The following is an 11,357-nucleotide window of genomic DNA, read 5'->3' as shown; positions in this document are numbered from 1 at the left end:
CTGCCGGCCCAGACGGCATTCCTAGCCGTGTCCTCAGAGCATGTGCAGACCAGCTGGCCGGTGTGTTTACGGACATATTCAATCTCTCCCTATCCCAGTCTGCTGTCCCCACATGCTTCAAGATGGCCACCATTGTTCCTGTACCGAAGAATGCAAAGGTAACTGAACTAAATGACTATCGCCCCGTAGCACTCAATTCTGTCATCATGAAGTGCTTTGAGAGACTAGTCAAGGATCATATCACCTACAGTCGTGGTCAAAAGTTGAGAATGACACAAATACTAATTTTCACAAAGTCTGCTGCCTCAGATTTGATGATGGCAATTTGCATATACTCCAGAATGTCATGAAGAGTGATCAGATGAATTGCAAAGTCCCTCTTTGCCATGAAAATGAACTTAATCCCCCCAAAAAATGTCCACTGCATTTCAGCCCTGCCACAAAATGACCAGCTGCCATCATGTCAGTGATTCTCTCATTAACACAGGTGAGAGTGTTGACGAGGACAAGGCTGGAGATCACTCTGTCATGCTGATTGAGTTAGAATAACAGACTGAAAGCTTTAAAAGGAAGGTGGTGCTTGAAATCATTGTTCTTCCTCTGTTAACCATGGTTACCTGCAAGGAAACATGTGCCGTCATCATTACTTTGCACAAAAAAGGCTTCACAGGCAAGGATATTGCTGCTAGTAAGATTGCACCTAAATCAACCATTTATCGGATCATCAAGAACTTCAAGGAGAGAGGTTCAATTGTTGTGAAGAAGGCATCAGGGCGCCCAAGAAAGTCCAACAAGCACCAGGACCGTCTCCTAAAGTTGATTCAGCTGCGGGATCGGGGCACCACCAGTGCAGAGCTTGCTCAGGAATGGCAGCAGGCAGGTGTGAGTGCATCTGCACGCACAGTGAGGCGAAGACCTTTGGAGGATGGCCTGGTGTCAAGAAGGGCAGCAAAGAAGCCACTTCTCTCCAGGACATACGTCAGGGAAAGACTGATATTCTGCAAAAGGTACAGGGATTGGACTTCTGAGGACTGGGGTAAAGTCATTTTCTCTGATGAATCCCCTTTCCGATGGTTTGGGGCATCCGGACAAAACCTTGTCCGGAGAAGATAAGGTGAGCGCTACCATCAGTCCTGTGTCATGCCAACAGTAAAGCATCCTGAGACCATTCATGTGTGGGGTTGCTTCTCAGCCAAGAGAGTGGGCTCACTCACAATTTTGCCTAAGAACACAGCCATGAATAAAGAATGGTACCAACACATCCTCCGAGAGCAACCTCTCCCAACCATCCAAGAACAGTTTGGTGACGACCAATGCCTTTTCCAGCATGATGGAGCACCTTGCCATAAGGCAAAAGTGATAACTAAGTGGCTCTGGGAACAAAACATCGACATTTTGGGTCCATGGCCAGAAAACTCCCCAGACCTTAATCCCATTGAGAACTTGTGGTCGATCCTCAAGAGGTGGGTGGACAAACAAAAACCCACAAATTCTGACAAACTCCAAGCATTGATTATGCAAGAATGGGCTGCCATCAGTCAGGATGTGGCCCAGAAGTTAATTGACAGCATGCCAGGGCGGATTGCAGAGGTCTTGAAAAAGAAGCGTCAACACTGCAATTATTGACTATTTGTATAAACTAAATGTAATTGTCAATAAAAGCCTTTGACACTTATGGAATGCTTGTAATTATACTTCAGTATACCATAGTAACATCTGACAAAAATATATCATAACACTGAAGCAGCGAACTTTGTGAAAACCAATACTTGTGTCATCCTCAAAACTTTTGACCACGACTGTACACCTTACCTGTCACCCTAGACCCACTTCAATTTGCTTACCGCCCCAATAGGTCCACAGACGATGCAATTGCCATCACACTGCACACTGACCTATCCCATCTGGACAAGAGGAATACCTATGTAAGAATGCTGTTCATTGACTATAGCTCAGCATTCAACACCATAGTACCCTCCAAGCTCATCATTAAGCTTGAGGCCCTGGGTCTCAACCCCGCCCTGAGCAATTGGGTCCTGGACTTCCTGACGGGCCGCCCCCAGGTGGTGAAGGTAGGAAACAACATCTCCACTTCACTGATCCTCAACATTGGGGCCCCACAAGGGTGTGTGCTCAGCCCCCTCCTGTACTCCCTGTTCACTTCTCAATCATCAAGTTTGCAGACGACACAACAGTAGTAGGCTTGATTACAAACAACGATGACACAGCCTACAGGGAGGAGGTGAGGGCTCTCGGAGTGTGGTGTCAGGAAAATAACCTCTCACTCAACGTCAACAAAACAAATGAGATGATCGTGGACTTCAGGAAACAGCAGAGGGAGTACCCCCCTATCCACATCGACGGGACAGCAGTGGAGAAGGTGGAAAGTTATAAGTTTCTCGGCGTACATATCACTGACAAACGGAAATGGTCCACCCCCACAGACAGTGTGGTGAAGAAGGCGCAACAGCGTCTCTTCAACCTCAGGAGGCTGAAGAAATTTGGCTTGTCACCTAAACCCTCACAAACTTTTACAGATGCACAATTGAGGGCATCCTGTCGGGCTGTATCACCGCCTGGTACGGCAACTGCACCGCCCACAACTGCAGGGCTCTCCAGAGGGTGGTGCGGTCTGCACAACACATCACCGGGGGCAAACTACCTGCCCTCCAGGACACCTACAGCACCAAATGTCAAAGGAAGTCCAAAAAGATAATCAAGGACAACTACCACCCGAGCCACTGCCTGTTCACCCCGAAGGCGAGGTCAGTACAAGTGCATCAAAGCTGGGACCGAGAGACTGAAAAACAGCTTCTATCTCAAGGCCATCAGACTGTTAAACAGCCATCACTAGCACAGAGGAGCTGCTGCCTACATACAGACTTGAAAATCACTGGCCACTTTAATAATGCCACTTTAATACATTTACATTTTAGTTATTTAGCAGACACTCTTATCCAGAGCGACTTACAGTTAGTGAGTGCATACATTTTCATACTGGTCCTCCGTGGGAATCAAACCCACAACCCTGGCATTGCAAGCGCCATGCTCTACCAACTGAGCTACACGGGACATAATAATGTTTACATATGTTGCATTACTCGTCTCATATGTATATACTGTATTCTATACTATCGTAATAATATTTACATATCTTGCATTACCCATCTCATATGTATATACTGTATTCTATACTATCTATTGCATCTTAGCCTATGCCGCTCTGACAATGACATTCCTCATCCATATATTTATATATTCTTATTCCATTCCATTACTTAGATTTGTGTGAGTTAGATATTTGTTGTGGAACTGTTAGATATCACTTGCTAGATATTACTGACTGTCGGAACTAGAAGCACAAGCATTTCGCTACACTCGCAATAACATCTGCTAACCATGTGTATGTGACCAATACATTTGATTTGATTTTGATTTCATTTGAGGAGTATGTGAGATTTGTGGCTGTGAACACAACTCCAAGTGCAATGACAACAAGGGAAGTGGAAGAAGCATCGGCAACGCTAAGAGAGGTGAGAAATGCTATTCAGAGAGGGTGTTAGGAGACATGCCACGCATATACCCCTATAGCAAATTACCTGTGTGTAATTGGACAGTTAGTCCTAAGGGAAAAAAACATTATTTTGCCCCATGTAGCCTTAGCTCACGAGGGACATTTGGGCATTGTAGGTACAAAACATCTCAGGAGTTAAGTATGGTGGCTGGGCAGGGACAAGGCTGCAGAGAGACACGTCAAGTCATGTCACGGTTGCCAGATTGTAGCACGACCAGATGTGCCAGGACCCCTGAGACGTGCCAGAACCCCACAGCCCTACCTGACGGGCCGTGGCAGGACGTCGCCACTGACTTATTGGACCACCACCAACAGGACACAGGTTGCGGTACAGGTAAAGAATAAGTGTTGTTGTGTATGTCAGGTTGACTGAAGTTTATATCCAATTACAACGGGCGGGTCTAATCCTGGACGCTGATTGGTTAAAACCAACAATATATCCTCCAAACAGCAGCTTCTCTGGCATTATCACTTAAGTAAAGGGGGGATGTCGTGTATTGATGTGACATACTGATATGACGCCACCTCATCAGTAAACAATGCTGAGTTCTTGTTACACCGACAATCTTGGAGTAAAGACATGTTGAAGTTTACCTCTGAGTCCGGTTGATTCAATTCAGTATAATAACCTAACTTAGCACAAGTTGTAAGTGTAGAATTGAACACTGTGCACTTTCACCACCCTGTGAAGCTCATTAGGAAAAACAAGAGAATGTATGCAGCAACCTTAGTATAACTGCTCAAACTCCCAGTTTTACTTCTGTATGCATTTGTCGAACGAACAATTTATCTGTCGGCATTCATGAAATTGTACCGAAAGTTTGTGATTCCATAATTTTTTATAATATGGTATGACTTTACTGGCATAAAAACTGTGGAAGGTGGTTAGTGGCGAGGACTGTTTTGGCATATTAGATCCATCCCTTTTTGATCTACCCAGGTGCCTAGAGCAGGGATATACATACAGGGGGGGAAAGGATTTAGTCAGCCACCAATTGTGCAAGTTCTCCCACTTAAAAAGATGAGAGGCCTGTAATTTTCATCATAGGTACACGTCAACTATGACAGACAAATTGAGAAAAAGAAATCCAGAAAATCACATTGTAGGATTTTTAATGAATTTATTTGCAAATTATGGTGGAAAATAAGTATTTGGTCACCTACAAACAAGCAAGATTTCTGGCTCTTACAGACCTGTAACTTCTTCTTTAAGAGGCTCCTCTGTCCTCCACTCGTTATCTGTATTAATGGCACCTGTTTGAACTTGTTATCAGTATAAAAGACACCTGTCCACAACCTCAAACAGTCACACTCAAAACTCCACTATGGCCAAGACCAAAGAGCTGTCAAAGGACACCAGAAACAAAATTGTAGACCTGCACCAGGCTGGGAAGACTGAATCTGCAATAGGTAAGCAGCTTGGTTTGAGGAAATCAACTGTGGGAGCAATTATTAGGAAATGGAAGACATACAAGACCACTGATAATCTCCCTCGATCTGGGGCTCCACGCAAGATCTCACCCCGTGGGGTCAAAATGATCACAAGAACGGTGAGCAAAAATCCCAGAACCACACGGGGGGACCTAGTGAATGTGAACCTGCAGAGAGCTGGGACCAAAGTAACAAAGCCTACCATCAGTAACACACTACGCCGCCAGGGACTCAAATCCTGCAGTGCCAGACGTGTCCCCCTGCTTAAGCCAGTACATGTCCAGGCCCGTCTGAAGTTTGCTAGAGTGCATTTGGATGATCCAGAAGAGGATTGGGAGAATGTCATATGGTCAGATGAAACCAAAATAGAACTTTTTGGTAAAAACTCAACTCGTCGTGTTTGGAGGACAAAGAATGCTGAGTTGCATCCAAAGAACACCATACCTACTGTGAAGCATGGGGGTGGAAACATCATGCTTTGGGGCTGTTTTTCTACAAAGTGACCAGGACAACTGATCCGTGTAAAGGAAAGAATGAATGGGGCCATGTATCGTGAGATTTCTTCCATCAGCAAGGGCATTGAAGATGAAACGTGGCTGGGTCTTTCAGCATGACAATGATCCCAAACACACCGCCCGGGCAACGAAGGAGTGGCTTCGTAAGAAGCATTTCAAGGTCCTGGAGTGGCCTAGCCAGTCTCCAGATCTCAACCCCATAGAAAATCTTTGGAGGGAGTTGAAAGTCCGTGTTGCCCAGCGACAGCCCCAAAACATCACTGCTCTAGAGGAGATCTGCATGGAGGAATGGGCCAAAATACCAGCAACAGTGTGTGAAAACCTTGTGAAGACTTACAGAAAACGTTTGACCTGTGTCATTGCCAACAAAGGGTATATAACAAAGTATTGAGAAACGTTTGTTATTGACCAAATACTTATTTTCCACCATAATTTGCAAATAAATTCATAAAAAATCCTACAATGTGATTTTCTGGATTTCCCAAGTTTATGTCACAGAATTGCATCAAAGAGTGGCATCTTGGGGTCACAAAGTCTCCAAAACAACCATCAGACGCTCTCTACATGCCAACAAGCTGTTTGGGAGGCATGCAAGGAAAAAGCCTTTTCTCACTAACACTCACAAACGTAAACGTCTGGAGTTTGCTAAGCGGCACTGGGACTTCAACTGGGATCGTGTGCTTTGGTCAGATGAGACTAAGATTGAGCTTTTTGGCAACAAACACTCTAAGTGGGTCTGACGTAAAACAAAAGATGAGTATGTCGAAAAGCACCTCATGCCCACCGTGAAGTATGGTGGAGGATCTGTGATGCTGTGGGCCTGTTTCTCTTCCAAAGGCCCTGGGAACCTTGTTAGGGTGCATGGCATTATGAACGCTTTGAACTACCAGGACATTTTAAATAAAAACCTGATGGCCTCTGCCAGAAAGCTGAAGATGGGTCGTCATTGGGTCTTTCAGCAGGATAATGATCCAAAACATGTGGCAAAATCTACACAAAAATGGTTCAGCAGTCACAAACTCAAGGTCCTCCCATGGCCATCTCAGTCCCCAGACCTCAACCCAATCGAAAACCTGTGGGAGCGAGCTAAAGAGGAGAGTGCATAAGAGAGGACCCAGGACACTGGATGATCTAGAAAGATTGTGCAAAGAAGAATGGTCAAAGATCCCTCTCTCTGTGTTCTCCAATCTTGTGAAATGTTATAGGAGGAGATTAAGTGCTGTCTTGTTGGCAAAAGGGGGGTTGTACAAAGTATTAACATCAGGGGTGCCAATAATTGTGGGACACATGATTTCAAGTTTTTTTTCTAAATGTGTGATTTTTTTTTTTTACACCAAAGTAATGTACTTAAATAAAAGGTTGGATTTTTCTCTTTTTTTGCATTTGGGTTCTATGTTGTTTAAAAAAAAATGAGAATTTTTGGAAGTCCTCGACCACATCTTAAACAGGGGTGCCAATAATTGTGGAGGGCACTGTATATATATATATATATTTTATTTTTTTGCAGGGGGTTGGGGGGAAGTCAGTAAGGGTCTCAATTTACTGTTGAGAGTTAGAATAATAGAATACACAAGGTACAATTTCGAAATTCAGTTTTGTATCAGCAGTCACTCAATTAGCCCATGCCAGCGATTTATTTATTTATTGGTAAATTAGTCTAGCAGCCAGCTATCTGAACTGGTAATAAGCATGGTTGAATTACCGACCGGGATGGGGCCCATTGATCATCAGTCATCATATTAAAAACTGCAAACATTTGCCTCCACCCTATGGCAAAATGTGTAGAACTGCAGGAAATTCGCTGGAACACTGCTAATTTGTATCTCCGGCCCACGGCAAAATGTGTAGAATTGCAGGAAATTAACTTTAAAACTATTTTTCTCTTCGCTGTCACGAGGGGGGCCGCTAAAATGTTTTGCTCGTAAGGTCCCTGGCTTAGGGTAGCGGGCCAAATAATTTTTTTGGCCCCCCCAAGTTTTCTGAGCTAAAGTCTATACAGTGAGGGAAAAAAGTATTTGATCCCCTGCTGATTTTGTACGTTTGCCCACTGACAAAGACATGATCAGTCTATAATTTTAATGGTAGGTTTATTTGAACAGTGAGAGACAGAATAACAACAACAAAAAAATCCAGAAAAACGCATGTCAAAAATGTTATAAATTGATTTGCATTTTAATGAGGGAAATAAGTATTTGACCCCTCTGCAAAACATGACTTAGTACTTGGTGGCAAGTGCATACATTATTTTTTTTATTTTTCATACCCAGGTGGGAATCGAACCCACAACCCTGGCGTTGCAAACGCCATGCTCTACCAACTGAGCTACATCCCTGCCGGCCATTCCCTCCCCTACCCTGGACGACGTTGGGCCAATTGTGCGCCGCCCCATGTGTCTCATGGTCGTGGCCGGCTACGACAGAGCCTGGATTCGAACCAGGATCTCTAGTGGCACAGCTAGCACTGCCTTAGACTGCTGCGCCAGTCGGGAGGTTTGTTGCCTTGGCCGTGTGTTTTGGGTCATTGTCATGCTGGAATACCCATTCACGACCCATTTTCAATGCCCTGGCTGAGGGAAGGAGGTTCTCACCCAAGATTTGACGGTACATGGCCCCGTCCATCGTCCCTTTGATGCGGTGAAGTTGTCCTGTCCCCTTAGCAGAAAAACACCCCCAAAGCATAATGTTTCCACCTCCATGTTTGACGGTGGGGATGGTGTTCTTGGTGTCATAGGCAGCATTCCTCCTCCTCCAAACATGGCGAGTTGAGTTGATGCCAAAGAGCTCGATTTTGGTCTCATCTGACCACAACACTTTCACCTAGTTCTCCTGTGAATCATTCAGATGTTCATTGGCAAACTTCAGATGGCCCTGTATATGTGCTTTCTTGAGCAGGGTGACCTTGCGTGCGCTGCAGGATTTCAGTACTTCACGGCGTAGTGTGTTACCAATTGTTTTCTTGGTGACTATGGTCCCAGCTGCCTTGAGGTCATTGACAAGATCCTTCCGTGTAGTTCTTGGCTGATTCCTCACCGTTCTCATGATCATTGCAACTCCACGAGGTGAGATCTTGCATGGAGCCCCAGGCCGAGGGAGATTGACAGTTCTTTTGTGTTTCTTCCATTTGCGAATAATCGCACCAACTGTTGTCACCTTCTCACCAAGCTGCTTGGCGATGGTCTTGTAGCCCATTCCAGCCTTGTGTAGGTCTACAATCTTGTCCCTGACATCCTTGGAGAGCTCTTTGGTCTTGGCCATGGTGGAGAGTTTGGAATCTGATTGATTGATTGCCTCTGTGGACAGGTGTCTTTTATACAGGTAACAAACTGAGATTAGGAGAAGAGTGTGCTCCTAATCTCAGTTTGTTACCTGTATAAAAGACACCTGTCCACAGAGGCAATCAATCAATCAAATCTTTCTGATTGAGAGGGGGTCAAATACTTATTTCCCTCATTAAAATGCAAATCAATGTATAAAAAATGTTACATGCGTTTTTCTGGATTTTTTTGTTGTTATTCTGTCTCTCACTGTTCAAATAAACCTACCATTAATATTATAGACTGATAATTTCTTTGTCAGTGGGCAAACGTACAAAATCAGCAGGGGATCAAATACTTTTTCCCCCTCACTGTATATATTTTTTATTTTTTATTGTTGGGACATAAGACTGTAAAAACACCTGCAATTTAGCGCAAAGTGATTTTAATTTTGGAAATCTGTTCGTTCCTAAGTATTCCAACACATAATAGAGAGATACAGTGCCTTCGGAAAGTATTCAGACCCCTTGACTTTTTCCACATTTTGTTACGTTACAGACTTATTCTAAAATTGATTAAACAAATAAAAATCCTTAGCAATCTACACAATACCCCACAATGACAAAACGAAAACAGGTTTTCAGAAAATGCTTGCAAATGTATTAAAAATTTAAAACAGAAATACCTTATTTTACATAAGTATTCAGACCCTTGAGACTCAAAATTAAGCTCAGGTGCATCCTGTTTCCATTGATCATCCTTGAGATGTTTCTACAACTTGATTGGAGTCCACCTGTGGTAAATTCAATTGATTGGACATGATTTGGAAAGGCACACAACTGTCTATATAAGGTCCCACAGTTGACAGTGCATGTCAGAGCAAAAACCAAGCCATGAGGTCGAAGGAATTGTCTGTAGAGCACCGAGACAGGATTGTGTCAAGGCACAGATCTGAGGAAGGGTACCAAAAAAATTTCTGCAGCATTGAAGGTCCCCAAGAACACAGTGTCCTCCATCATTGTTAAATGGAAGAAGTTTGGAACCACCAAGACTCTTCCTAGAGCTGGCAGCCGGCCAAACTGAGCAATCGGGGGAGAAGGATCTTGGTCAGGGAGGTGACCAAGAACCCGATGGTCACTCTGACAGAGCTCTAGAGTTCCTCTGTGGAGATAGGAGAACCTTCCAGAAGGACAACCATCTCAGCAGCACTCCACCAATCAGGCCTTTATGGTAGAGTGACCAGATGGAAGCCACTCCTCAGTAGGCACATGACAGCCCGCTTGGAGTTTGCTAAAAGGCACCTAAAGACTCTCAGACCATGAGAAACAAGATTCTCTGGTCTGATGAAACCAATATTGAACTCATTGGCCTGAATGCCAAGCGTCACGTCTGAAAGAAACCTGGCACCATCCCTACGGTGAAACATGGTGGTGGCAGCATCATGCTGTGGGGATGTTTTTCAACGGCAGGGACTGGTAGACTAGTCAGGATCAAGGCAAAGATGAACGGAGTAAAGTACAGAGAGATCCTTGATGAAAACCTGTTCAAGAGCGCTCAGGACCTCAGACTGGGGCAAAGTTTCACCTTCCAACAGGACAACAACCCTAAGCACACAGCCAATACAACGTAGGAGTGGCTTCGGGACAAGTCTCTGAATGTCTTTGAGTGGCCCAGCCAGAGCCCGGACTTGAACCCGATCGAACATCTCTGGAGAGACCTAAAAATAGCTGTGTAGCAATGCTCCCCAACCAACCTGACAGAGCTTGAGAGGATCTGCAGAGAAGAATGGGAGAAACTCCCCAAATACAGGTGTGCCAAGCTTGTAGCATCATACCCAAGAAGACTCGATGCTGTAATCGCTGCCAAAGGTGCTTCAACAAAGTACTGAGTAAAGGGTCTGAACACTTATGTAAATGTTTTTATTACCGTTTTTTGTTGTTGTCTAAAAACCTGTTTTTCCTTTGTCATTATGCGGTATTGTGTGTAGATTGATGAGGGGAAAAAAACGATTTAATCAATTTTAGAATAAGGCTTTAACCTAACAAAATGTGGAAAAAGTCAAGGGGTCTGAATACTTTCCGAAGGCACTGCATATGCAAAAAATATGTGATCGTATACAAATGTAAGCAAGGTTTGAAATTATTATGCTTTAGTGAAATATTATATCAGTTTGGGCTTCTTGCGGTCAACTTGCAGTCTACAAATTATTTGTAATTATGTTCCGGCCCCCTGACCATCCACTCAAGAAAAAAATTGTCCCGCGGCTGAATCTAGTTGATCTTCCCTGGCTTAGAAGGTAGGGGGCTAGGGGTTGTTTCTGGACGAGCCTCTGTCTCTGACAATGAAATTCATCCTCAGGCAGATGAAATGCATGTATTCTATGGGGGAAAGAACAGCTAGAAGTGTATTGTGTATACTATAATTGGTTGTACATGACAGAAACCATCTCCAACTGGCTAATAGAGTCGAATATAACGAGTAGTAGATCTCTCCTGGAACACATATTATTCCAACCCACCAGGTTTCCATTTCTCCTTGGTAACGTTAATTATCACACCCCCCCTCTGAGAACTGGCGTGAGTGA

Source organism: Coregonus clupeaformis, chromosome 7 (assembly GCF_020615455.1).
Source record: "Coregonus clupeaformis isolate EN_2021a chromosome 7, ASM2061545v1, whole genome shotgun sequence".
NCBI classification, from domain to species: Eukaryota; Metazoa; Chordata; class Actinopteri; order Salmoniformes; family Salmonidae; genus Coregonus; species Coregonus clupeaformis.
This window is presented reverse-complemented; position numbering follows the sequence as displayed.